General features: G+C 40.1%; 1 pseudogene; it reads right to left on the bottom strand.

Annotated features, from left to right (window-relative positions):
* Nucleotides 1-27,954, bottom strand: part of LOC141580766 (actin, cytoplasmic 1-like) — a 35,973-nt pseudogene continuing 8,019 nt past the window's right edge.

Here is a 27,954-nt window from a genome sequence, read left to right as displayed (position 1 = left end):
AATATTATTTCATTTCTTCAATAACCTTAAGTAATAGCTTCCTTTTTTATTCATCTTCCCAGTTCTTCCACAAATATTTCAATGCTTCAAAAGATACTGTGCAAGTTAGAGTGGGAAAAGCAAAGATTTAGAATCAAATCAACTCAAATTCAGCACCTGTGACCTCTAAATCTTTCATGTCTACTCTGTTACTAATTTGTATTATTATAGCTCCTTCTCCTTCTGCCCTCATTTCACTTGTTCATGTGCATTGCCTTGATTGTGTCAACAGTTACCTTTGTTATCTTTCTCAGAAAGGCACCATCATCCTGATAACTCAAGTTTGGAGAGTTGTATATACTGTGGTCAGCACTCACCTCACAGGAACAATAATTGTTTCTACAAGGAATGCCACAATTCCCTATGGGTAACCACACCCACTCCCATACCAAATCCTAGATGCTGGAAGCTCAGCATGGGCTGCCTGCGGGACCACCACTTGCCCAGCTGGGAGGGGCTGACATGGAGGAGTGGGTGGGCTGACACTCAAAGACATGACTTGGAAGTCCAGAAGATTGTTGGTGAAAGAAATCTATATGGTGACTTATACTGAGAGGTTCTATAAAGCAGTAAAATGTTGAAACTCAGGTCTCCATATCCTTGTTGGATATTGACTCCAAAGATGAACGCAGACAATTCCTCTCAACCCTGTGGATGCCTGCTGTGCCTCCATCCACAGGTGGACTCGATTTTCTCCTCCTGATTGGAGCTGGTCCTGTAATTTGCCTTAACCAACAGAACATGGCAGAAGCAACTTAGTGATATTTCTGAGCTGAACCCATACGGGGACTGGTAGCTTCAGGTTTCACTGTCTTGGAACCGCAAGCCTCTACATCAAGAGGTCCAGGTAGCCTGATAGGGAGACCACATGGAGAGAGATTCTAGCAGTCTGAAAAGTCAGGCTCCACATCCTCCAGCCATTCCCCAATAGGAAGCTAGACACATGGCCACTCTACTCCAGCATGACCTCATCTTAACTCATTACATCTGCAAAGACCCTTTTTCCAAATAAAAGGAAAGTTTTATTTGGAAAATAAAACCTCTGAGGTCACATTCTGAGGTTCTGTGTAAACATAAACTTTTGGGAGACATTATCTAACCCAGTCCAGATGCTATCTTACATTTTCCTGCTATCTTACACTTTTTTCAAGCCTCCAGACCACTCCAGCTGCATGAGAGACTACAAGAAAGATGACCAGAACTACTCACACTGCAAAATCACAGGCAAATACATGGCTGTAGTTTTCAGCCACTGAACTTTGAGATTATTTGTTACAAAGTGGAAATAACCCAAATAGTCTTTTTGAAACATTAGAGAGATGATTTGACCAATCATCAACTTGAATTACTATTAAAATGCTAAAATACGTAAATAAAATTACAGTAAAAAGATGAGAACCCTGAGGCTTTTGCAAAAAGTTGTTGGCATTTTCATAAGATGTCCTACTTATTACCCATTACATTGTTTTAATTCACCCAAGGGTTTCTGAGGGGTGATTTCCTGTTTAAAATGAGAAGGAAAATGAAGAAGGGGAAGGCACATACAGATCTGTGCCTCAGAATGACTGTAGAAGGCTGAGTAATATGGAAGGAATGTGAAATGCTCTGAACCAGAGAAAGTATTGTTTGTTGTGAAGGACGGTGCATTTTATCATGGTCAATGCCCCTGGAAAAGAAAAAGAACGGGACTGAATTGACGTCTTCGTCAGTAACAATTAGAAGGTAAACAGACTTAAGGTGTGGGGGAAACAAGGAGGACCTGGTACTGACCACGGGTCCAACAATTCCACCCTCACCTCCTTTACACAGAAGAGTTCAAGTCTCAACCTTCAGCAAGCCTTGGATCAAACGGATAAAGAGTGTTGTCAATTTTCTGTAACAAACTCGAAAAAATATGCAGGATGAGAAATGGTAAGTATTTGTCTCTTGTGACCCTAGAAGCAATGTGGGCTGACACAGAACTGTTGAGGGAGAAAATATAAAATGAGAAAACAAAATAGTCTCCCAAAAAAAGAGGTGACTGGAAAAATCTAAATTTTCTTGTCCACTTATTAAAAATTAGGTAAGTTCCTTACATAATTTGTGATTTCAGATTCCTCATTTTAAAAAGGAGAATAATAATACCCTACTTTCCTCTAAAGGTCATTCTGAAAAGCAAATGCAATTATAAATGTGAAAGCACTTTGAACAGTCCAAAAGTGCATGCCAAAGATAAGGTTTCACTATTATTAGTCAGCATATGTTGAAGCATGTTTGTTAGGAAAACATTTTCTAGAAGTGACAATTTCAAAGGTGACTGATTAAAGGAATTGCTAAAGAAATTTGCAGAACCGTGGCAATGAGGCAGCCGTGATCTCCTTACCAGGATATCAAGCTCTAGTACTTTTGAATTCTCATTTCAATCCTGTTCAGGAATTTCAGAACTTTATTCTGCAAGATGCTTCCTCTCTCCCCTATCCTCATGTATTTACAACAATGATCATTATTTGCAATTGGTGAACTTCCAGTTAATGAATGTCCTCCAAGAAAACCACCTTCCTGAATCTCTACACCAGATTCAGCTGTCATCTCCTATTTAGTCTCAAGTCAAACAGACCACTGCCAAGATGAAGATGGGGTCTGGAGCGTATGTTTTCTCCTTGGGGTCTTGATTATCAGTCAGTTTGGCATCTTAAGAGATGATGGAAATAGAAAAGACTCAATTTATTTTTCTATGCCACCACAAAGTCTCTTGATATTTGGGTTTCCAAGCAAACCTAAAATAAATGAATTAAGTGATTAAATCCTGCTAACTATGTACAAGACAACTTAAAAAATTATTTTATGTCATCCTTACAAATGTCTTCAATATTGACAATATTTTTCCCATTTATAAAGTTAAGGTCAAAGATCTTCAGTTACTCACCTAAAGCCACAGAGCTAACATGCAATCAAGCCAGAACACGAACCCAGGTGGTCTGACTCCAGAATTCAAGCTCTTGCTATTATTGCACAATACAGTATCTTCCCTGGAACCTTCACGTAGAAATAGAGATTGATGGTGAAGCTTACCAGTTCCTCTCACATTCAGTTTGTTGGCAGCCACTTCACGATAGATAAGCATGCAAGCTGTGGCACATCTGCTGTTCTTTTGGTGGAAATTTAGTCACTCAGTTTTAACTTTTGGCTATGTTATATATGGTGGTTCTCCTTCTCCTCTCCTTCTTAGCAAATTCATACTATTATTTCTGTGTTCAATAATGAATTCTATAATCACGGTTACAGTGAAAGTCTAAATTCTTAAGTATGACATTCAAGACCCTCTATGAGCTGGCCCTCTCATACTTTCTACCACCTCCCTCATTTTTCCTCCTTTGCTGAAAGCACTGGGCAAGTATATTCACAATCACAACCTGTGAGTCACATGTCTACATATTTTTTTGTGATGCACTTCTCGTGTAGAATTGTGGTTCCCATCTAGAATTAATTCTTATTAATATTTTAAAAATCCTAATAGGAATTAAACAGTCACCTAGAATAATAATTTCATAGACTAACTAAAATATGAAATATTTTGACTTTTGGCCAAAAATGCTAACTCAGTATGAAATACTGATTATCTCATCTGATTAGAAACTCTGATTAACTGTAATACATGAGTTTTTCTATCAAATTGAAAAGTGAAGTACCTCTGGATAAATGCAAATTTACTTATAATGAAAGATCTTTTAAACAATAACATGAGGTAGAGGAGGGGATAGGTAATTTAAAAATTACCTCTTGATGGTAGAAAGTTTAGGAGCCAATTGATCTACTGTGGCCTTTATTCTAGTCTTAGTTTTTAAATTTAAATTCTTCACGTTTTTGGCATCTCAGATAAATTCTTCTTCCTCCATGAAGTCTTCCCCTCTGTTATCAAGAAGAAGTAATCTCTCCTTGCTTTTTGATCCTATATTACAGTATACATGCTGTTCTCATAGCAATCTGCTTTCCTGTTTTGCTGGCTCTAAGATGCTATCAATTATAATCCGTATCATTATTTTATATACAACAAAGAAGAAACACTAACTGCACATCATCTTAAATTTAAAATGTAAAGAAGTGAAAAAAAAGTTACAGAATTGATGAGAAACATGATGAGTAGTTTGCATTTCATTTCCCTTACTACATCTTTGAGAGCCTCATTTATTTGTTTCCTCAGGACCTTATACTATGCCTTGCATGTGGTATATATTCAATATGTGTATTATATTGAATTATTAGCTTAGAACTGCCCCAAAAGACTCTTGAACAATTTACTTTTAAAAATTGGGACAAGCAGGGAAGAACATACAGGAGCAAAAAGGGAGAAGGAAAAGTCAATTCAAAACTGAAGTCTCTTGTTTTTGTCCCTGGAAAACACCATGGGCTTAGTGGATCAACATGTGTTTGATGGGCTGGATGGGTGGAGGGTTGAATGATTTAATTAACGAGTACTATAATAGTGCCATATAACAATTCACATTTAGTTCACATGGTTTGGCTGATCTTGGCTGGACTCAACCACTTATATATGCAGGTCAGCTGGGAGGCTGCTGGTCTCGGTGAAGCTAAGCTAGGACAGCTAGGCTGAAGTCACTCTGTTCTACATGCCTTTCATCTTCTTCCTAGGAACAGAGACCTGGCCTGGATGTGTTCTCATGGTAACTGGCAGAGCATAGAAGAGCAAGCAGAAACATACCTGTCTTCATAAGGCTGAGGCTAGGCTTAGAGCTGTGCACCATCACTTTTGCCACATTCTATTGGCTAAAGCAAGTAACATAACCAAACCCAAGTCAAGAAGCAAGGAAATACATCTTGCCTCTTCAGAGGAAGACTTGCAAAGTCATATGGCAAAGGGCATAGTTACAAGAAGGAGCAAAGAATTGGGGTCAATGATGCAATTCTATCTTGTATTGCAATGATGGTATCGTCACATAAATATTGATTTAGAGATGAGAAAGTATGCTCACAAGTATTTTCTCATTTAATTTGGACAATTAAATGAAAAGGGCAGAATAGATATAATTATTCCAACTTTACTGAAAAAAAGGAGGGGAGAGGAGGCAGGGAAACTTAGAGAACTTAAGAAACTTGTCTGAGACATACACTATTAAGTGACCAATCCACATTACAATAGTTATTTGTGGGTTGCCATTTATGATTCCACTGTAGGCATAGAGTTTGTGTGCTTTTGATAAAGGACTATATCAATTCCAAAATTTCTTGGAAGTCAGCTCTGGCTGGCTTCTAGGCTACATACATAAGCACAGTTGCTGCTTGTTTTTAGATAAATACATTAATTTGTGAAGAGATGGGGCTGGGAGTACCAAGAATGATGAAAATCCAAATTGGTGGCAGCACTGAAATGTACACAGCCTCACACACTGATAAACTGCTTATGGATTTTCTGTCTTCAATTGATTGGAAAATAAAGTAGTTTGAGGTGATGAACTGTAACATGTTGGAAGTAATTGGTTTAGTAAGAAAAAAGGTGTTAATTTAGAAATATCAATACTGCTACCCTCCTGGTAGATTAATATACAGTATAAACAGAACAAAATCAGAGCTTCCCAATGATCCAATAGTTTATTATTTCATTTACCACCACATTCCACTCACAAACGTGACTCTCAAGACTATGTAGGTTTTTTCATCTCTGCTAGAAACACTATCACCTTGCTATTCACTTGTTGCCATTTACAGAGTGTCAAAAGACACAATTACAACAAATTTAGCTTAAATATTTCAATTGGCTTTATTGTGATTCTAGAATTGGGCAACACTTCATTCCATAAAATAAAATAAGTGTTGCAGAGAACTGAACAAAGGAGTTTGGATTTATATACAGAAAAGGGGATGAAGAAAGGAGAAACAAAGAACCAAAATGAATTGATCATTTCAAAGTTAATTTCCTTGCAAGGCAGGGACAGGGAGACAGTGCAATCTGATTGGTTAACAGTAGGTTACTTCAGGTCAGTCTGTTGTAAGGATTAAAATAGAGGAAACATCATTGTCATGCTGATTGAAGATTGAAACTGGTCTCTTAGGGAAATTGGGCTATCTCTCTCTTCTGATTTCTTGGAAGGCCAAATAACAACTCAGTGTTGGTTTGGAAAGCATGGGTGATTCCTTCTTGATTTTTAGTCTGGTCTGTTGGAAACTAGTGCAGGAGTTTAGTCCAAAACAATGGCCTAGTATAGTTTTTATTCAATAAGAGGGAGAAAGCATGAAGGTCAAGGTCACCTAATGAAATAAAGATTGGGGATAGAACTAGAAGGGATAATTGAAGTTCCCAGTAACTTTCTAATAATTATACCAATAACTCTTAGTCAACCCAGTCTTCAGTGGGAACCATCCTTGAGCCTTCTGCCAAACCCACCCAAAGTTAGGATGCCTGTTAGGATCTCAGAGCATCCTACACTGTTCTTTTGTAGCATTGTGTCAATTGCAATACATTATTTATTAACATGAATATGATATGATGTGTCATATTCTACCCAGACTGTCAGCCTTATGAGAGGAAATCAGGATATTTCTGGTTCATCTCTTGCATCCTAGGACCTAGAACAATGTCTGGCACATATTAGGCACTCTTCACATTTGCCAGATGAAAGACTGCTTTAATGTCACCAGTTTTTATCACGTGTACCTCCTTACAGCATATTCTCTGTGACTCAAAAGGAGAGGGTGGAGGAGAAAGCATGCTCTTGATCAGGTGCCCTGCCCCCCTTTCTGAGGGTTTCTCCTCAAGAATAAAACACAGCTCTTTCTTTTCCTTTTCCCCATCTCTTGACACCAGCCATCATGCTCTGTGCTCCACATGCATTGCCCTCCACTGCCCTTCTTTCAGTTGCTGAACCTGTAAGCCCACCCGCCCCTGGGCCGCTGCACGAATAGCACATCTGTCCTGAACACTAGCTATGCACCCCATCCTAGCACTTAAATGACTCATCTCTCATTTGCATGTCAAACATTGCCTTAGGGAAGCCTTTCCTGACTCCCCAGACTAAGTCAGGTGTCACAGGTCCCATCACAGTCTCTCATAAAATCACCTCTTTGGTAGCACAAACTATAGTTGCTATTTTTGATTTGTTTATGCTCCATGAAGGTAGGAACCATCACAATTTTGCTTACCACTTAACATCCCTGATTTTTGCTCACTATTCAACCCTCAGAGTTTAGCATTGTACCTGACATTTGTTCAGAACTAAATAAATATTTATTGCATGAATCAATGAATGAATGAAACGCACACACACATCTCTTACACCCCCTTCCTCTCTTCCGTAGGGCTGAGTACCCAGAGGCAATAGATCTGGCTCTACAATTAACTTTCTGTTGATATATCAATACATTTGAATTCAAGTGACCCAGGTTTTAGTCAAGTAACAAGTCCCAGTGAATTGTCTACAGATTCTTTGCCTAATACAGGCAAGATGTTTCATTCACCACAGGCTGCCTCTTAGGAATCATTTGATTTAAAAAACAAAACAAAAAAAGATGCAAAAATACCTGTCTCCTTAGAGAGAGACTTTATCTCACCATCAAACCAATCATTAGTGAGCTTTCTCTTTATAACTCTTTTCTGATTTATCACAGTGTATATAACTCCTATTTTAAAAACTCCTATACCCACCCTGCCACATATGGCCACAGCTTGTTTGGAAAGAATGCTGATCATGCTTTCAAACAAAACTGTTCCCATATGCTTGTGATTCATTTCCCCCTTCCTGCCTTTGCTTCATTTGTTTTAGAATTGGAGTTTAATTTTGAAACCATTGCTGTGACAGGAAGTGACTAGGGAGAGGAGGAATTAAAAGAGAAGGACCTCAGAGCTGAGAGGGACGAATGAAATGGTATGTTGCTTATTCAACCCACAGATGGGATCAAAGACTGTTAGATTGAAAAAGCCCTTTAAAGGAATACCAAATTTCCACTTGATCCCTTTCTTCCAGCTTAAAGCAGAGGGCTGGGGAAAGATCATAAGATAAACATGATCTTATGTCCATTTCTGGAATGCAAGACAGTCCCATTATGTATCTTACAACTGAATGCAGCATAGGATTCCATTGCTGACCAGAATGACATTTGGAAAAGTGCAAGCATCCTGTCTCCAAGGAATATTAATGAAATCATGGAATGAGTTGGCTGATATTTTATGCTGCCTATTACAACTCAACACATGACCTTTTAATGGAGCAAAATGTTTGTAATATAAAACTGGCCTGGTATTCTTGGATAATTTATTCATTCAACAAATATTATTCAGCATCCATTATATGTCATAGCCCTTTCTAGGCATAGAATTCAATAGTGAAAAGAACAAAACAAAACAGAGATATCCCTGCCCTCACAGAGCTTATATTCTAATGGGAGAGGATAGACAAACAGCCAAGAAAAAAAAAATACACACACACACACCAAGAATATATATATTTATATACACACACATATATATACATATATGTATATTAATATGTACTATAGAGGAAGAAGAAGGGAAAAGGATTAAGAAATGCAGGGGGGTGAGGTTAGAGGGTTGTTATTTTGAAAAGGATGGTCAGAAAAAGGTCTCATCTATCAGGTGAAAATGTAACCATATGGCCATGGGAGGGATGATGTGTTAGGCCATTTTTGCATTACTATAAGGAATACCTGAGACTGGGTAATCTACAGAGAAAAGGGGTTTAATTGGTTCAAGGTATGGTAGGCTATACAAGCATGGCACCAATATGTGCTCAGTTTCTAGTGCAGGCCTCAGGAAGCTTACAATCATGGCAGACGGTGAAGCAGAAGCAGGCATATCACATGGCAAGAGCAGGGGCAAGAGAGAGAAGGGAGAAGTTTCAGACTCTATTAAACAACCACATCTTGTGTGAACTCAGTGAGAACACACTCATCACCAAACAGATGGTGCTAAGCCATTTGATACAGTTAGGCTGTGTCCTCACCCAAATCTCATCTGGAATTCCCACATGTGGTGAGAGGGACTCACTGATGAGATCTGATGGTTTTAAAAAGAGGAGTTCCATTGCACAAGGGCTCTCTCTTTGCCTACTACCATCCATGTAAAACTTGACTTGTTCCTCCTCGCCTTCTGCCATGATTGTGAGGCCTCTCCAGCCTTGTGGAACTGTAAATCCATTAAACCTTTTTCTATTGTAAATTGCCCAGTCTCAGGGACACTTTTATCAGCAGCATGAAAACAGACTACTACATTGTTCATGAGGGATCTGCCCCCATGATCCAATCACCTCCTACTAGGACCCACCTTCAACAATGGGAATCACATTTCAACATGAGATTTGGAGGGGACATATATCCAAACCATGTCATTCCACCCTTGTCCCTCCAAATTTTGTGTCCTCCTCACAGTTCAAAATATACTCATGCCTTTGCAATAGTCCCCCAAAGTCTTAACTTATTCTAGCCTTAACTCAAAAATCCCAAAGTCCTAAGTCTTATCTAGAGATGAGTTCCTTCCACCTATGAGCCTATAATATCAGAAGCAAATTATTTACTTTCAAGATACAATGGTGGTATAGGCATTGAGGATACAGTCCCATCCCAAAAGGGAGAAATCAGCCAAAAGAAAAGGGCAATAGGCCCCACACAAGTCTGAAACCCAGTCAGGCAGTCATTTCATCTTAAAATTCTAAAATAATATTTGACTGTATGTTCCACATCGGGGGCACAATTCTGAAAGGGGTGGGCTTCCAAGGCATCAGGCAGCTCTATCTCTGTGGCTTGGCAGGGTGCAGCACATGTGGCTGCTCTCATGGGTTGGAGTGCTTGTGTCTTTTCCAGACAGAGGATGCAAGCTGCCAGTGAATCAACCATTCTCAGGTCTGGAGGGTGGCGACCTCCTTCCCAACACTCCACTAGGCAGTCCCTTGGTAGGGACTCTACATGGGGGCTCCAACCTCACATTTCTTCTTTACACCACCCCAGTAGTTTTTCTGGTGGTGGTGGTGGGGGGCTCCACCTTTGCAGCAGGCTTCTGCCTGGGCACCCAGGCTTTTCCACACATCCTCTGAAATCCAGCTGGGATCCTCCAAATCTCCTTCACACTTAACACCATGTGGAAACCGCCAAGCCTTGTGGCTTGCACACTCCAGAGCTGTGGCTCAAGCTTTACCGGGACTCCTTTCAGCTGCATCTGGAGCTGGAGCAGTTAGAATGCAGGGAGCAGTGTCCTGAAGCTACACAGGGAAGCAGAATCCTAAAATCACTCTTTTCTTCTAGGCCTCTGGGCCTATGATGGAAGCCACTGCCTCAGAAATCTCTTAAATGCCTTCCAGGACTTTTCCCATTGTCTTGGATGTTAGCACTTGGTTTCCTTTTAGTCATCCTTCTCTAGCAAGTGGTTGGTCTACAGCCTACTTGAATTCCTCTCCTGAAAATGCTTTCTTCCTCCATCACATGGCCAGGTTGTAACTTTTCCAAAATTTTATACTCTACTTCCCTTTTAAATATAGGTTGCAACTTTAAACCATTCTTTTGCTCCTATATCTGATCCTGGCTGTTGGAAGGAGCCAGGCCACATCTTGAATGCTTTACTATTTAAAAATTTCTTCTACCATATCTAAGTCATCACTCTTAAGTTCAAACTTCCAGAGCCCTAGGACATGAACACAATGCAGCTAAATTCGTTGCTAAAGCATAAAATTGGTAACCTGTGCTCTAGTTCCCAATAACTTCCTCATTTCCATCTGAGACTTCATTAGCTCAGACTTCACTATCCATATCTCTATCAGCATTTTGGTCACAATCACCTAACCAGCCTCTAAGAAGTTCCAAACTTTCTCTTGTTTTCCTGTCTTCTTTTGAGTCCCCCAAACTCTTCCACCCTCTGCCTGATACCCAGCTCCCAAGCCAATACCACATTTTAGGATATCTTTATATCAATGTCCCATTCCTCAGTATTAATTTTCTGTATTAGTGTATCCTTGAGTTACTATAAAGGAATATCTGAGACCAGATAATTTAAAAAGAAAAGAGGTTTAATTAGCTCCCACTTTTGCAGGCTGTACAAGCATGGCACCAACATCTTCTAGGCTTCTGGTGAGAGCCTCAGGAAGCTTACAGTCATGGTGGGAGACAAAGTGGAACCAAGCACCTCACGTGGCTAGAGCAGGAGCGAGAGAGAGAAGGGGGAGGTCCCAGACTCTTTTAAACAATCAGATCTTACACAACCTAATTGAGCAAGAATTCACTCCTCACCAAGAGGATGGTGCTAAGCCATTCATGAGTGATTCTCCCCCATGACCCCTGACCAGACCCCCCCTTCCAACATTGGGCATCGCATTTCAACATGAGATTTGGAGGGGACAAACATATAAACCATATCAATGGGGGAGTGCACTCTACACAGATGGAAAAGTAAGTGCCAAAGTTCTGAGGCAGGAACACACGTAGTGTTTTTGAGGAGCGCCAAGGAAACTGATGCTACTAATGTGGAGCATCAGAGATAAAGTGAGACGGTCAGAAGCAAGCCAATCCCATAGGTCCGTGTAGACTATTACTATTTGAGAAATTGAGGTTTTACTCTACATGAGATAGGAGATAACTGAAGGGTTTTGAATAAGGAGTAACATTATCTGACTTATATTTTCAAATGTTCACTCTAGTTGCTGTGTTGAACTAGACTATGGGGGTGGGACAAGGACAGACACAGAGAGACCCATTAGTCAGGAGGTTAGGTGATATTCCACACAAGAGATGAGGGTGTGCTGAAACAGGGTTATTGTAGAGAAAATGGTAAGAAAGTGTATTCATTTCCTATAACAAATTACTGCAAACTTGGTGATGTAAAGCAATAGACATTTATTCTCTCACAGTTCTGGAGGTAAGAAGTCCAAAATCAGTATTGTTGAGCCAATATTTAGGTGTCAGCAAGGTGCATGTGTTCCAGCAGCTTAGTGGGGAATCTGCTCTTTGGCTCTTGCAGCCTGTGGTGGCTGCTGACTTTCATTGGCTTGTGGCTGCATCACTTCAAGACCAGCATCTGCTCATCTCTTTTGTCTCTCTCTTTCCCCTCTCTGTTCCCTTCTCTCTCCATCCTCCCCTTCTCCTCTATATCTATCAAGTCTTCCTCTGCCTTGCTTTCATAGATACATGTCATTGTATTTAGGTCTCACCTGTATAATCCAGGATCATCCTCTCCTCTCAATATCCTTAATCACATCTGCAAAGATGTTCCCCCTCCCTTTTAAACAGCTATATAAAATAACATTTACAGATTCCAGAGATTAGGATATGTGTGTCTTTTGAAGAGCAGTTTTTCAGCTTATTATAGAAGGGATCAGATAATGAATGTTTTAAAAAGAATAACCTGTAGGATTTTCTAAAGAATTACTGTTTGGGTGGGAGAGAAAGAAATAAGGTGACCCCAAAGCTTTTGGTCAGTGTACTCTCTCAGAGGAAGATTCTGGAAAAGTAGGTTCAGAGAAGATGAACTCAGTTTTAGAGATGCTAAGTGTGAAAATACTATAAAATATACAAATGGTGCTTTAGTAGGGAGTTAGACTTAAGTTTGAATTTCAGAGGTGGTCAGACAGGGCCTATACAGTTGTGAATGATTGGAATACAGGTAGGATGTAAAGCCATGAGACAGTGTGGTGATTTGAAACTGTGTTAGCTTGCTAAACTGGAATTACATGTTCAGAATTTCTTTCCTTGTATCTTTCCAGATTAGCATTGGCCAAGAAAGAACTTCACATGAGATTGGAAGGTAGAAGTGAAGCAGCAGCAAGTGTTCTTTGAGGGGTGTCTGATTAGATACTGAGGGAGAGAGACAGAGAGGGGCAGGGAGACTCCAGCCTCAGTCTTCCCCAAACTGCATCTAGCTCCTCCTGCAACAACAGCCCCAGGCCCACGAGCCAGCTTGGTGGCAACAGCCTTCCCTTGATGTCTATGTCTCTCCTTCCCAGTCCCACTTTTGCAGCCGGATGTGCCTTTGGAAGTGCAAACTCGTCCACCCACCCCAGTGCCTCAGGAGGGCTGGTAGAGACTTTTTTCTCATCTCTTCAACTCCCCCCTTTCAGGCTCTTTCTTCCCTAGCTTCTTACACAATTGTATGAGGTCTTATTCCAATAACAAGACCCATTCAGTAATACTTATTGTGATTCTGCTTCTCTGATTAAACCCTGACCACCTGTACCCAGGAAGCGAATCTAGATGGTGACAAGTCCAAAAACTGAAACCTGGGATACCCCAAAGTTTGGAAATGAGAGAGAAAAGTAAGAATCAAGGAAAGAAACTAAGTAGGAATGACCAGTGGGCAGAATTTTGTCATCCATCTTAAAGAAAAGGTATACAAAATTAAAATTAAATACAAATATGAATATACATTTAGAATGGCAAAAAAATCACATCAAATTGCAGTGTTTAAAAGCTGAAAAATAGAATAGATAATGTGAAGGTTTTATAGGTTCCACCTGGATAATCCAGGACAATCTCCTCATGTCAAGATCCTTATTTTAATCACATCTGCAAAACTCCCCACTTTAAAAATAGCTACTTAAGATAACGTTCACAAATTCCATAATATTTTTAATTATTTAACTTCCTGATATACGCCTACATTTGTATGTTTACATATTTGAACTGCATACTTTTAAAATAACTCTTTATATTACAGTTGGTTTTTTTACTGTTATTTTCTATAAGGAAAGTGGAAAAATAATCACTTCACCTTCTAGCATGATTCATCAGAGTTTTTAAATTATTCTTAGCTTGAATGCATAAAATCAGTGTCTTCACACACAAACTTCCTTGGTGTCTATAGTCCCTGACAGAGTTTAAACAATCCTTAATTAAAACAACCTGATTCAAAAATAAGCAAAGGACTTAAATAGACATGTATTAGTCTGTTTCATGCTGCTGAAAAAGACATACCTGAAACTGGGAAGAAAAAGAGGTTTAATTGGACTTACAGTTCCATGTGGCTTGGGAGGCCTCAGAATCATGGCGGGAGGCAGAAGGTACTTCTTACATGGTGGTGGCAAGAGAAAATGAGGAAGCAGCAAAAGCTGAAACCCCTGATAAACCCATCAGATTTTGAGACTTATTCTCTGTGGTGAGAACAGTACAGGAAAGACCAGCCTGCATGATTCAATTGCCTCCCGCTGGGTCTGTACCACAACATGGGGGAATTCCAGGAGATATAGTTCAAGTTGAGCTTTGGATAGGGACACAGATAAACCATATTGTTCCTCCCCTGGCCCCTCCAAATCTCCTGTCCTCACATTTCAAAACCAGTCATGCCTTCCTAACAGTTCCCCAAAGTTTTAACTCATTTTAGCATTAACCCAAAAGTTCATTGTCCAAAGTCTCATCTGGAGACAAGCAAGTCCTTTCCACCTATGAGCCTGTAAAATCAAAAGCAAGCTAGTTACTTCCTAGATACAATAGAGGTACAGGTATTGAGTAAATACAGCCATTCCAAATGGGAGAGACTGTCCAAAACAAATGGGTTACAGGGCCCATGCAAGTCTAAAATCCAGCAGGGCAGTCAAATTTTAAAGCTCCAAAATGATCTCCTTTGACTCCAGGTCTCACATACAGATTGTGCTGATGATACAAAAGGTAAGTTCCCATGGTCTTGGGCAGCTCTCCCCCTGTGGCTTTGCAGGGTACAGATTCCCTCCCAGCTGCTTTCATGGGCTGGCATTGGGTGTCTGTTGTTTTTCCAGGTGCACAGTGTAAGCTGTCGGTGGATCTACCATTTTGGGGTCTGGAAGATGGTGGCCCTCTCCCCACAGCTCCACTAGGCAGTGGCCCAGTAGGGACTTTGCGTGGGTGCTTCAACCCTACATTTCGCTTCTTCACTGCCCTAACAGAGGTTCTCCATGAGGGCCCCGCCCTTGCAGCAAACTGTTGCCTGGGCATCCAGGCATGTCCATACACCTTCTGAAATCTAGGCAGAGGTTCGCAAACCTCAATTCTTGATTTCTGTGCACCTGCAGGCTCAACACAATGTGTAAACTGCCAAGGCTTTGGGCTTCCACCCTCTGAAGCCACAGCCTGAACAGTATGTTAGCCCCTTTCAGCCACAGCTGGAGTGGCTGAAACACAGGACACCAAGTCCCTAAGTTGCACACAGCATGGGGAACCTGGGCCTGGCCCATGAAACCACTTTTTCGTCCTGGGCCTCCAGGCCTATGATGGAAGGGGTTGCCATGGAGGTCTCTGACATGACCTGGAGACATTTTCCCCATGGTCTTGGGGATTATTAACATTAGGCTCCTGGCTAATTTTGCAAATTTCTCCAACTGGCTTGAGTTTCTCCCCAGAAAATGGGTTTTTCTTTTCTATCGCATAGCGAGGCTGCAAATTTCCCAAACTTTTACACTCTTCTTCCCTTAAAAAACAGAATGCCTTTAACAGCACCCAAGTCACCTCTTGAACGCTTTACTGCTTAGAAATTTCTTACGTCAGATACCCTAAATCATCTCTCTCAAGTTCAGAGTTCTACAACTCTCTAGGGCAGGAGCAAAATGCTGCCAGTCTCTTTGCTAAAGCATCACAAGAGTCACTTTTGCTCCAGTTTCCAAAAAGTTCCTCATCTCCATCTGAGACCACTTTAGCCTGGATCTTATTGTCCACATCACTATCAGCATTTGATCAAAGCCATTCAACAAGTCTCTATGAGGTTCCACACTTTCCCACATTTTCCTGACTTCTTCTGAGCCCTCCAAACTGTTTCAATCTCTGCCTGTTACCCAGTTCCAAAGTTGCTTCACATTTTTGGGTATCTTTTCAGCAACACCAAGCTCTGCTGGTACCAATCTACTATATTAGTTTGTTTTCACACTGCTGATAAAGACATACCCATAACTGGGAAGAAAAGAAGTGTAATTGGACTTACAGTTCCACATGGATCAAGCGGGAGGCAAAGGGCACTTCTTACATGGTGGTGGCAGAGAAAATGAGGAAGATGTCAAAGTGGAAACTCCTGATAAACCCATCAGATCTCATGAGACTTATTTACTATCACAAGAATAGCACAGAAAAGACTGGCCCCCATGATTCAATTACCTTCCCCTGGGTCCCTCCCACAACATGAGGGAATTCTGGGAGATACAATTCAAGTTGAGATTTGGGTGGGGACACAGCCAAACTATATTAAGACATGTCTCTAAAGAAGATATATGAATAACTCATGTGCACATGAGAAGATGCTCAACATTACTAATCATTAGGGAAATGCAAATCAAAACCACAATGAGACACCATTCATCCCCATTAGGGTGGCTATTTTTTAAAAAAAACTCATAAAATAACAAGTGTTGGCAAGGGTGTAAGAAATTGAAACTCTTGTGCTTTGTTGGTGGAAATGTAAAATGGTATAGCCAATGTGAAAAACAGTATGGCAGTTCCTCAAAAAATTAAAACTAGAATTACCATATGATCCAGCAATTCCACTTCAGGGGTATATACCCCAAGGAACTGAAAGCGTGATCTCAGGAGATATTTGCACACCCATATTCTTTACAATAGCTAAAATGTAGAAGCAAGTTAAGCAAAATGTGGCATATGTATACAATGGAATATTTTTCAGCCTTTAAAAGAAAGGAAATTCTGACATATGCTATATGGATAAAACTTGGAGACATTATGCTAAGTGAAATAAGCCAGTCACAGAAAAACAAAAACTGAGTGACTTATATGAGGTACTTAGAGCCATCAAAATCATAGAGACAAAAAGTAGAATGGTGGTTGCCAGGGATTTGGGAGAAGGGAGAATAGGGAGTTATTGTTTAATGGGTATGGAGTTTCCATTTTACAAGATGAAAGAGCTATGGAGTTAAGATGAAGAGGTTATGGTGGTGATGGTTGCACAACATTATGAATTTACTTATTTATTTTTTATTCCTTTTAAATGATTTTTACAATGCTTTTTGTAGAGACGAGAGTCTCACTATGTTGCCTGCCCAGGCTAGTCTTGAACTCCTGGACTCAAGTGATCCTGCCACCTCAGCCTTCCAAACTGCTGGGATTACAGGCATGAGTCACTGTACCTGGCCCCTGAATGTATTTAATACCACTGAACTACATACCTAAAAACGGTCGAGATGGTAGATTTTATGTTCTGTATATTTCATCACAATTTTAAAAATCAGACAGAAGTATATAGTACTTATTTAATTGTATTCCTTTGTATTCCTAAGAGAGAACTTCTACTCTGATGAAGCATCAAAGAATTGAATTTTACAAAAAGAACTTATAATTGTACACATCTGATGCTGAGAAAAATTGTCCACAACTACTTTTCAAACCTTGTTTCTCTTTCACTCTCACACACTTCCAGTGCTGCACACTGTACTTCACATTGATAGTAGGTTTTCATTTCTGCCCTACCACTGTTGCCTCAATTCCAATTTAGCCAGTACCCTGGGCAGTAGGAGAAGTCCTCCAAGCACTCCTACTCCAGAGGAGTAGAAAGAACTCAGCCACCCACAGGAGAAACTACAAACCACATAAATACATCCCACTAAACCCAAACTAAACACATCTCCAACTCAACTTACCATTAACTCAATCTCCAAAATACTTATAGTCATTCCAATATTCCAATACCATCTCACACAAGGGAAAGTTTTTAAGTTTCTAATATGAAAACTTTCAAATTATACAAAAGTAGACAGAATAGTATAGTACATTCCCAGGAACTCTTTCACCAGTTTCAACAATGGTAGATTCATGGCCAGTCTTGTTTCCACTGTACCCCACCCACTTTCTCCCTTCCTCTGCAGCTTTACAGCAATTTCTAGATATTACAGTATTTTATCTATCAGTATTTTAGTATATATTTCTAAAATACAAGAATTCCTTAAAAATAATAATGATGCCCTAAATATATTTCAGCAAATGTTAATAATAATGTCCTAATACTCTGATACTGTATCCAAATGTCTAACAATCTCATGAAATGCCATACTTTTATTTTTATAGTTAGTTTGAATCAGAATTTAAAGTTGTGATTAATTGATATATCCCATTTTTTAAAAATCCATAGATTTCTTATCTCTTTTTTTGTAATGAATTTGTTTAAGGAATCAGGTTGCTTTTTCTGTAGCGTTTCCCACAGTCTGTATTTTTCTAATCAAATCCCTATGTGTCATGTGTTTTTTGTGTTCTCTGCCCACTGAATTTCCTCTAAATTGGTCATTTGATTTAGAAGCTTGATAAGATTCTGGTTTGACATTTTTGGCAAAGTTGGGTGCACTTACTGTCTGGCTGTGTCTCTGTTTGATGTTAGCGGATGTTGGTGATCAATGTGGCCTTAGGTTGACATCCCCAAAATAGACCCAGAGACAAGGATCACTGTGAAGGTGAGGTGCTACAGCACCTCAGAAGACCAGGAAAGTGGTGCAGGAAGCAGAACAGGCAGGAGAGGATGCCCAGCAGGAGCATGATCTCAGGCAAAATCCCAGAGGGCAGTTTCTTCCTGATCCACAGGGAAACTCGGTTGTGTAGGTTACACTTCAGAACTGCACTGACTCAAGGAAAGGGATCTAGGTTTTCACACACCTGCACTTTTCAGTAACTGCTCAAGAGTTTCTGCAGAGGTGGGTACTGTCCAGGCACTAGCAGCTCTGTGTATGTCTGGAGCAGGTGCACAGAACAGTAATGAGAGATCAGAGGGGATCGGAGTGGAGCTTCCACTCCATCTGCATATGAGGGGAAGTTTGACAAATTATGTTAAAATATCTTATTTTGCAAATACTACAAAAAGCTATGAGCATGTAAACATATTCCTAGACGGGCCTTAGAAGGGGCCCATAACAGTGAGGTGCCCTGATACTTAAGCCGTTTTGTTTTGTTTTGTTTTGTTTTGTTTTGTTTTTACTGGAATCAAGATACTTAAGCTTCTTTAGCTTCAAGATAAATCCATCTCTGTTGGGAGGAAGAAAGAAAAAGAGATTGTGGTGTCCTGGAAGATTGGAAGAGAGTGTTTGAAAAAGAGAGTGATGATGTGTTTTAAGCTCCTGTGACTCAGCAGATCTGTTGATCTTACTACCTTTGCCTTGTCCCTTACCTACTTCATGTCTTCACATTCCCCACTGTCCAGCTTAGAGTCCGTGATCCAGAATTATAAGCACTCTCAACTCCTTTGCCTCTGTTGATGGATCAGCAAGATGAAGACCTTTTGATCTGGCTATTTGGAGATTATTAAAGATCTTCACAAAAGTAGTAAAGGTGAGGTATTAAGAACAAAAGCCTAATCAGAGTGACTTCGTAGAAAATTGTAGGGGGAGAGAGATTGGAGAGAAGTAGAGATGTCCCTCAGTTTCCATGGGGGGTTGGTTCCAGGACCTTCTTCAGATGCCAAAATCTGTAGCTACTCACGTCGTTGATATAAAATGGTGTAGTATCTACAAACAACCCACATATATCTATAATAGACTTTAAATCATCTCTAGAGTATTTATAATACCTAATACAATGTGAATGCTAGAAAATACTTGTTATACTATATTTTTTTATTCATGCTGTTTTTTACTGTTGTATTAAAAAAAATTTTAGAGTCAGTCTTGTTCTGTCACCCAGGCTAGAAAGCAGAGGCACAATCATAGCTTACTGCAGCCTCAAACTCCTGCACTCAAGTGGTCCTCCCATCTTGGCCTCCCAAAGTGTTGGGATTACAGGTGGGAGCCACTACACTCAATCTGGTTTTGTTGTTGTTGTTGTTGTTGTTTTCTGTTAAAATATTTCTGTTTCTCAGTCAGTTGAATCTGCAAATGCAGAAACCTTGGGTACGGAGGCCAACTGTATAGCACACTTTTTTTGTGGAGTTTTGCTGAAATGAATGTCAAAGTAATAAACTGATTGCTAGACAGGAATGTGAAGTTAAAGGTTTGTTTATTGGAAGATGGGGAAAGTAACATATTTGTATGCTGAAGGGAATGATCCTATAGAAAGGGATACAGAGGGGAGAATGACTAGATATTTACTGTATTTACACCTGCTTAAGTGAGAGCAGACAGAACCTACCAGACAAGTGGAAGGGTTGACCTGAGATAGGAACATTGAAAGTTCATCACCAACAACAGGAGAAAAGCCAGATGGAGGTGAGTAGGTGATAGATTTGGGATTGAGAGCAAAAGAAAATTAAATAACATCTTCACCTGAGAGTGTGGAGAAGGATGTGTGAGAGGCTTGAGGAAAGAGAAAACAGGTGTCTAGGAGAGCCAGATAGTGAATTGACTAGGGAAATGTGGCAGGATTTCCACGCAGCTCTTGGGCCCACGTGAAGCTGTCAGTTATGAATGCGATGTGAGACCAACCAGCGTGGTTGAGTGTTGTTCTTGACCCATAATCGGCCGTGGGTTGTAGTAGTGAATTCGTGGAGAAGGGGCTAGCCAAAGTTGAAGTTTTTCTAGGCAGGTTGGAGACAGAGGCAAAGGAGATGAGCGTGCTTGCAGGTTTGGGTCATGGACTCTAAGCTGGATAATGGGGGGTGTGAAAACATGAAGTAGATAAGGGACAATAAAAAAGCAGCAAGCCCAAAAGATGTGATAAGTTGTGAGATTACGAGGCTTCCAGGGAGTGTGCTGGAAGGTGACCAGTGAGTAGTTCACTTGAGATGGTGGAGAGGGCAGAGTTAACGGTGACAACAAAGTCTAAGGTTTGGCCACAGAAATGGATGGCTGAAAGAGGGTGGGGAACACATTATTGACACAGAGAAGAAACCAGGCTCATCAATATGGCTATTGTAATGGTTGAATCATAAATTTAATATCTTGTGGCCAATTACTGAGGAAGTTCATTTCTATAGTATTCATGTCCCTCCCATCTTGCACAACTATCAAAAAGACCATGGTTTCTCAGTTAGTTTGAGCCAAAGCAGATCTTATGGGATATTTTGTGAACAGAGTTTGGTCAATCAATGCAAATAGAACAACATGGCAGGACACCAAGGCCTGGTACCAGGAAACTTGTGTCCTTTACATTATCCCTTTTGGAAATGAATGCCCTCAAGCTGTATAAATTTAGTATTGTCATTTACTTACTAAAATATTACCACCTATAAATAATATTACCACCTATAAATACTGAGAAATGTTCAGGATTTCATGGAACGAATTCATCCATCCGGTGCTGAGCTTTTCTCTACAGAAAGCCAAAGTCCTGGTGGTCATCTACTGGTATTTGTGCCCATAGACTGGCTCCCCTTTCTTGTAACTATGGATGAACTCTGTGTGCGCCTAAGTAAGGTCAGAATGTGCTGAGAACAAAGCCATTTATGACAGGAGGGAGCTACCAAGGGCCCTGGTTCTATGCACCTTCTAACAGACAAACCTCTAGGTCATTTAGACTCACCCGTTTCTCACCAAGTCCTAGCTTTTGTCAAATTCTGTTTTCCTGTCATATTTTTCAACTCTGCCTCACATCTCTTCCTGTACTTTTTTGAAGCCAGGGTTCTTCCAAAGAAACAAAATATGTGATTAAAACAAACATCTAGACAGACTCCAAGAAGGATAAGCCAAGTCTCAAACAACCAGAGCCTAGAAAGGAAGCAGTGAAGGAAGAATGACCAGCTTTGCTTTGGATGGTGGGAGTATCAAGTGCTAAGGATGGGAAGGTTGAGCTTGTGCATGGATGGATATGACCTCAGTTTGAGATTTTTTTCTTTGTTAGTTTTGGGGTTTTTTGCACCAAGATCATCTCACTGCCAGCATATTCCAAATCATACTGTCAGGGGAAGGGAAAATCTCGGGGAACCAAGATTCCCTGCTCTGTCCACAACCACAGCTCACATCATGATCTTATTGCAACTTTCTTCTTTATGGCACCTTCAACTGGCATCCATAGCAGTTATGGCTGTCTTAGTTTGAAATGCTGCGGCCAAGATGATCTCTTTGCCCATTCTCTGTCAGACTCTGACTTAATTTCTTTGGGATAGGACCTTACCAAACATTTCCAGGTCCTTATGGAGAACCCTGGGATAACTGTGCTTCCCTTGAGTTCATCCAAATTCCTCTGCTTACCTCAGACACCAAGTGCCCAGCATTTCTATTCCAACTCAGGACATTTCTCTAGAGCTCACCTTCTTGCAAGGAACTGATTACTCATCCCTACTCCCCAATATCTCTAGTCATCATTCATAAATCTCAAATTCATGGAGAAGTCTTCTGCCCGCAGACTGAACAATGACATTTATTTCCAAGTACCTATCTCTATGACATTCTTGTTTGCCACCCAACCAAAGTGCTTTCCCCTTTCCTTGCATGCCTCTCTCCCTGTGGGCATTTGGCTCCCCCAAAGGGCAACAAGAAGAGGCGGCTTTGCTGCTTCACACTCTGGAAGACGGAGGACCCAATCTATGAAGTCAATCCTAACGTGAGTGTGAGGTTAAGTACGGAGATGACCCTAACACCCAGAAACAATTTTCACCGAAAAATTTGTTTTTGAGGTACAGTGAGCCACTGGATGGGTCACAAAGACTCTGCAGCACTAAAAACAGCTGTCTGTCGCTGTCTACCTAAAGTACAGTTTTCAATTCACATTTGGAAATTGTGACAATATATAATTTTTCTCTGAATTTTTTTTCTTGTAACAGTACCATTCTTATAGTAAAATTATTATAGAAAAATGGAAAAACATTAAAAAGTTCACAAAAGAAAATGAAACTACCTTTAATCTCACTAAACAGAAATAATTGCTGTTATTATTTTAGTGTATTGTCTGCCTGTGTGTTTCTGCCTATGTCGAATATATGACTGAGGTTAATTTATATACACATAATACAAACTATTTACTATTATAAATAACTTCAATTATTTTTGTGAGTTACACCGTGTCCCTGAGAATCCTAAGTGTTATGCTTCACTACGTAAATTCTTATATCTAACAAAAAAAAATCAATGAACTATTATCTGATTACTCCTACAGAAAAATTACAGCAGATTCTGAGAGCAACAAAGCTGAGTACTCATCTACTCTCTGCCACTTAGCAGCCCTATGATCTTGGTCAAGTTTCTTAAATCTTCTGTGCCGCAGTTTCCTTTTATTTAACATGAGGATAATAACATACCTCCTTTAAAGAGTTGATGTGGCAGTTAAAGGAGAAATGGCATATAAATTGTGTAGATTCGTGTGTGGCATGCAGTAAGTAGTAAATAAAAGTTATTAGCATAATTATCTTTATCATCTTTGTGTTACTGCAAGGCTTCTTTAAAAATGAGTGAGTGGATTTATAATAAAGCACCAATCCTATAATACAACTTGTATAAAGGTTGATAAGAGTTGAGGCTGAACAGCAAATTATTCAGGGTTTTAGTGAACTGGGAACCAAACAGCAAAAATTTCCTGAAGGCCATATACTGTAATGGTCAAAAGCATGAGTTTTGGATGAAAACAAAGGTTTGTTCTCCCAATTCTTAATAGTAAAAATTCAAATGTGTTTAGTCAACACAAAAGGCTAGGCATTATTCTCAGAGCTTTGCTTATGTTAGCTCACTTCAGCCTTGCAATATCCCTAAGAGAGAAGTACTATCACTAGTGGGAAAAATCAACAGAGAAGTTAAGAAATTCATAGCAGACAACAAGGCTAGAAAAAGGCAGAGCTAGGATTTGAACTCAGATGAACTTATTCTATGGCCTCTGCTTTTAATTATTGTTATGTTGCTGTATATTTGAAAAAGTTATTTAATATCAGTGAGTCTCCCATTAGATTGTAGTCTTTTTCTTATGGGTTTGACAGAATTATTTGTATACTTTTGATAAAAGCCCTTTGCTAATTTTATGTATTGTGAATATCTTATCTTACACTTCAGGTCACTATTTGACTATCTTAATGGGTCTTTTGGTGAATGAAGTTTTTTATTTTAAGGTAAGAGCACACATCAATATTTTCCTATACAGTTGGTATATTTTGTGCTAGATTATCCTGTAGAAACACGCATCTTTTCTTTTAAACGTGTGCACTTTTATTCAGCTGGTCTCCAGTCAGTGTACAGGTAAGCCCTGGCTGCCTCCACCCACGCCCAGGGAAACCAAAAGCCTTCATAAGTCTCAAGTTGAGGGACAAAAAAATGGGTAGCCACAAGGCTAAAATCTTTCAAAATAAAACAAAATAAAAGAACAATGTACAATCAAGTCCTCAGCCACACTGTAGAACTCTGGGGGATGCTAACTCCCACCGACCACTGTCACCTTCAAACAGTTTTTAAATCCTGAGTCAAGCCAAAAAACAAAACAAAACAAAAAAACAAATCAAGCCATGCCAATCTCATCTTATTTTCTGTGTAAGTTAGCTTTTGTCAAGAAAGGGTGTAAGGCTACTAAGTCACATCTGCCTAGAGGCATTTGCAGTGGACAATGGAGGGGCTAGACTCGTCATACTCCAGCTTGCTGATCCACATCTGCTGGAAGGTGGAGAGCGAGGCCAGGGTGGAGCCGCCGATCCACATGGAGTACTTGTGCTTGGGAGAAGCAATGATCTTGATCTTCATCGTGCTGGGCGCAGGGGCAGTGATCTCCTTCTGCATCCTGTCGGTAATGCCAGAGTACACGGTGGTGCCACCGCCAGACAGCATTGTGTTGGTGTACAGGTCTTTACAGATGTACATGTCACACTTCATGATGGAGTTTCATGGATGCCACAAGATTCCATACCCAGGAAGGAAGGCTAGAAGAGTGCCTCGGGGCAGCGGAACTGCTTGTTGCTGAAGGTGATGACCTGGTGGTCAGGCAGCTCATAGCTCTTTTCCAGGGAGGAGCTGGAGACCACCATGGCCATCTCCTTCCTGAAGTCCAGGGCAACGTAGCACAGCTTCTCCTTGATGTCACACATGATTTCCCACTCAGCTGTGTTGGTGAAACTGTAGCTGTGCTCGGTGAGGATCTTCACAAGGTAGACAGTCAGGTCCCGGCCAGCTAGGTCTAGACGCAGGATGGCATGGGGGAGGGCAAACCCCTCATAGATGGGCACAGTGTGGGTGACCCTGTCACCAGAGTCCATCACTATGCCAGTGGTACAGCCAGAGGCATACAGGGACAGCATGGCCTGGATGGCCACATACATAGCTGGGGTGTTGAAGGTCTCAAACATGATCTGGGTCATCTTCTCATGGTTGGCCTTAGGGTTCAGGGGGGCCTCAATCAGCAGTACAGGATGCTCCTCAGGAGCCACACGAAGCTTCTTATAGAAAATGTGGTGCCAGATCTTCTCCATGTCATCCCAGTTGGTGACAATGCCATGCACGATGGGGTACTTCAGGGTCAGGATGCCTATCTTGCTCTGGGCCTCATCACCCACATAAGACTCCTTCTGACTCATTCCCACCATCACGCCTTGGTGCCTGGGGCACCCCATAATGGCGAGGAAGACAGTCTGGGGAGCATCATCGCCCACGAACCCAGCCTTGCACATGCCGGAGCTGTTGTTGACATGAGTGAGACAATATGATCATCCATGGTGAGCTGGTGGTGGGTGGGGATGGGCAGTGGAGCAACAAGGGTGTGGCTCTCTGCTTGTGGGGCAGACTCAGTCTTGGCAGAAATATGTATCTTGATCCCTACCTCATACCATATTAAAAACTAAATTCCAAGTAAAGTTTGATGTTGGTACAAGATAAACCATCACAGACTGGGCATCTTGGCTCCTGCCTGTAATCCCAGCACTTTGGGAGGCTGAGGCAGGCAGATCACTTGAGATCAGGAGTTCGAGACCAGCCTGGCCAGCATGGTTAAACACTGTCTCTACTAAAAATACAAAAATTAGTTGGGAATGGTGTGTACGCCTGTAATCCCAGTTATTCGGGAAGCTAAGGTGGGAAAAATCACTTGAACCCAGGAGGTGGAGGTTTCAGTGAGCCAAGATCATGTCATTGCACTCCAGCCTAGGTGGCAGAGCAAGACTGCATCTCAAAACAACAACAAAACCATCACAATAATTGTGTTAAGAATACGTTTACGAGCTTTGTTCTCCTTCAGGTTGTCTTCACTATTGTTGAGTCTTTGCATTTTCATATAAAGTTTAGAATCAGTTTACCAATTTCCACAAAATTATCTACCAGGATTTTGATTAGAATTGCATTGAACCAACAAATTAATTTGGAAAGAATTATAATTTTACAATGTTGCCTCTTACAATATTAGCGCTCCCAATCCATGAACATGGTGAATCCTTCCATTTTTAAAAGATATCTTTAAATTTCTTTTAATGACATTATACAGTTTTTTGTATGGCAGTCTTTAAAATTTTTTACTAGATTTGCCCTAGACATTGATGTTTTAAGTTGCTTTTGTAAATGGTGTTATTTTACATTTTATTGTACATTCAATACAATGTTGAGTATAGGTGGAGATACCAATAGCAGGAATTCTTGTCTTATTTCCAATCACAGGGAGAAAACTCACAGTATTTCACTATCTTTTTCCTTTTTCTCATTTTTAATATTTCACTATTAAATATGATGTTGGTTGTAGGTTGTAGGCACTCATTTTTACCTTTTTCTTCCTACTAATTTTTTTACTATTCTCCCATCCATTCTCTATCTTCTATAAATTTCTTAAATGTTCTTGTTGGCTTTTCTTATCTCTTACATTCTCTTTGTTTCTGTGGTCTTATCTATTTTTCATATCTTTAATTTTAATGAGGTTTTAAGAAGGAGCCAAGATAAGCATGAGTTCAAGCTACCATGCTTAATTAGGAGTCCCAGAAGGCTATACATGAAACAATCTTTTTTGTTTGAGAAAGTTTGTTTGACTTTTTAGATATTTAGTTCTTTAATTGACAAAAACTGTATATATTTATAGTATACAACATGATGTTTTACAGTTTGTATACACTGTGAAATAACTAAATCAAGCTAATTAACATATCCATTACCTCACATACTTATTGCTTTATGTGTGTACGTGTTGAAAACATTTAAAATCTATTCTCAGCAATTTTTAAGTACATAATACATTGTTGTTAACTATAATCACCATGTTGTACAACAGATCTGCTGAACATATTCCTTCTGTCTAACTGAAGTTTTATATACTTTGACCAACATCTGCCCAGTCTCCTCTCCTCACCCCCAAACCCTGGTAACCACCATTCTACTCTCTGCTTCTATAAGTTCCACATTTAAGATTTCACATATGAGTGAGATCATACAGTATTTGTCTTTCTGTGCAGGGCTTTTTCACTTAGTGTAGTGTCCTCCAGGTTCATCCGGGTTGTCATAAATGACAGGATTTTTTAAATCAACATTTTAGCTAAGGTGAACTTGATTCACTGAATGAAAATTCTGCTGTGTTTCCCAAAAGCCTGTAAATTTTTTTTAATGTTTTCTTAATCCTCATAGATTTGAAAAAAAAAAAGTGGGAAAAATATGTACACACATAGAATTGTCGCTTCCTTGCATGCTAAAATAATAAAGAAATTTTATTTTAAAGTAATTGAAATTTAACTTTGAGGTGCCATAAGCCACATTTATCCGAAATTATTTTTCTTTAATAAACATTCTGCTTTTCTGCCAAGTTCAACCTTCTACTTAATGCAAGAATCCCTTTAAACACACCTGAGTGATGACCATTTAACCTTCGCTTAATTATCTTCTATGCTGGTGAGTTTATTACTTCCCCCATGGACAGAGACAAATATTTATCTCAATTTCACACAAAAAGTACTATCACTTAGGTTTGCATTACTGCAAATAACAGAAGAATCAACTAAACATTACCTTAAATAAAACAGGAGTTCCATTTTCTTTCTTGTCAAAAAGCAGTCCAGAGTTAGGTCATCCAAAGTTGGTTCAGCAGCTCCCTGGTGCCATGGGAAACTCACCCTATTTTGAGCTCTGTTCTCTTTCATCTGAGACCATGGCCTTCAGCTCCATGTTTGTAAGATGTCTCCTACACTCCCAAGCAGTGCTTCCACAGCCAGCTACAGTGAAGTGCCTGGTGAAG

The sequence above is a fragment of the Saimiri boliviensis genome, chromosome 13 (genome assembly GCF_048565385.1).
Source record: "Saimiri boliviensis isolate mSaiBol1 chromosome 13, mSaiBol1.pri, whole genome shotgun sequence".
Taxonomy (NCBI): Eukaryota; Metazoa; Chordata; class Mammalia; order Primates; family Cebidae; genus Saimiri; species Saimiri boliviensis.
This window is presented reverse-complemented; position numbering and strand designations above follow the sequence as displayed.